The sequence below is a fragment of the Sinocyclocheilus grahami genome, unplaced genomic scaffold, assembly GCF_001515645.1.
Source record: "Sinocyclocheilus grahami isolate Dianchi unplaced genomic scaffold, SAMN03320097.WGS_v1.1 scaffold27.1, whole genome shotgun sequence".
Lineage (NCBI taxonomy): Eukaryota > Metazoa > Chordata > Actinopteri > Cypriniformes > Cyprinidae > Sinocyclocheilus > Sinocyclocheilus grahami.
Genome location: NW_015505206.1, coordinates 812,561 through 814,249, shown reverse-complemented (window position 1 = coordinate 814,249; position 1,689 = coordinate 812,561). Strand labels below are relative to the sequence as shown.

At 40.0% G+C, this 1,689-nt stretch overlaps 1 long non-coding RNA gene across 1 annotated transcript; it reads left to right on the top strand.

Moving 5' to 3' along the window:
* Nucleotides 1-169: 169 nt before the first annotated feature.
* On the top strand, nt 170-1,368 carry LOC107567399 (uncharacterized). The gene is made up of 2 exons (XR_001606639.1): nt 170-557; nt 688-1,368. It is a non-coding gene; the product is annotated as an uncharacterized lncRNA (long non-coding RNA).
* Nucleotides 1,369-1,689: the final 321 nt, after the last annotated feature.

The following is a 1,689-nucleotide window of genomic DNA, read 5'->3' as shown; positions in this document are numbered from 1 at the left end:
TCTTAGAAGCCATAATTTATATCAGGAGAAACATAGCCTATTTGATAGTAAAATACTTTCAAATTGTGATAAAACCATGCAAATAACGCTTGTTTTCCATGATGTTGTTGTTTTTTCACTAAATGGACACGAAAGAATGTTGTTGTTTTTTTTGTTTTGTTTTTTTTTCTCATTTATATTCACCAATATAACAACAAACATATTTTATTGACAACATTTTAACGTGATTAAAATGTCATCTAGGGACTTTTTAAATATGCAAACAAATGATTGAATCGGGCTTTCAGGGTTGGGTTAGACCAGCCCAAGTGAAACTAGCCCTATTCTTAACTCTTTTAAACATTCTTCTTTAATGTTGAGGGTTTAATTCCATTGCTTCTCCTCCTTGTGTGTCCCCCCCCACAGGATCTGCAGAACGCATCCGTGCTGGTTTTGGCGAATAAGCAGGACATGAAGAACAGCATGTCTGCTGCAGAGATCTCTCAGAGTCTGACTCTCAGCTCGCTCAATGCTCGCTCCTGGCACATCCAGGCCTGCTGCGCACTCACTGGAGAAGGGTATGTGTGTTTTCTAGGAGTGTGTATGTTTACCTGAGTGTTTGACTTGTTTAAAATCTTTCCAAGTCCCTGATCTGAGTGAAAGCCTGTGTATTTAATGTGCACCCACCTCTTTCTCTTCCCTCTACAGCTTACCAGCCAGTCTAGATTGGATGCGCTCCCGTGTTGTGGCGAATTAGTCCAGCAACGGTGCTTCTTAAACCTCTGGAACTGCTGAAAGAGAGCTCAGGCCTACTTAAGACTTTTCATCCAGCTCTCAGTGCCTCTGTCTGAGTAATCCTCAAATACTGAATCCTGGAGGAACGCGCTTCACCCACTTACTCTGGATACCAGAACGAGCCTGGAGACTGTGTGTGTGTGTGTGTGTGTGAGAATGTGTGTGTGTATATAAACGTTTGTGTTTGTACATTTATGTGACTCCGTTCTAGAGGTCCACGTGTTTACATTACTGACTTTTGCAATGATCTGACCTGATCATGATGTGTTGTCGCCACTGTATTCACCTCCGGCTGTGCTGACGGCTCCGCTTCTCACGTGGAGTTATTGTCTACAGGCATCCATCTCAAAGGGGTGGGGGGGGGTGATGGTTCACATGCCTGTACTGACTCATGATGAGCCACTAAGCTATTGAACAAGCATTACTTGAAGTATTTAAAGGGAATTTATTTTTGTATGTTCTATAGATGTGAGCATGCAGAATGGAACAAGTGTTCAAGTATTTTATTTTTGAAAGTATATTGGATATTCATAGTATGTTTCTTATATGATTTTGTACAAAAAAATTTGTGCAAATAAAAATCTACTAAAAACATGCCTTTTGTCTCTGACAAATATACTTAGCCTGGGTTCAAAATTTATCTGACTGTTGAGTAGGGACGCAGACCAAGCGAGATAAAGACAATCTATGATTATCAGATCAAACCGAAGCTGACGACAGCTTAATTTGCATTGATCATTCATATGATAATCTGTCCTGTCCTTTTATAGATCCATATGCAAATGCATTAAAGCCAACAACTGACCTAGTTGCTATGCATGCTGTGTGCATTTTGATTTGCTAATGCATTAAGGTATATATCATTGTCACTGGACAATCTGTCCCTAACTATCTAGGTTTCTGAATGGCTTGTTT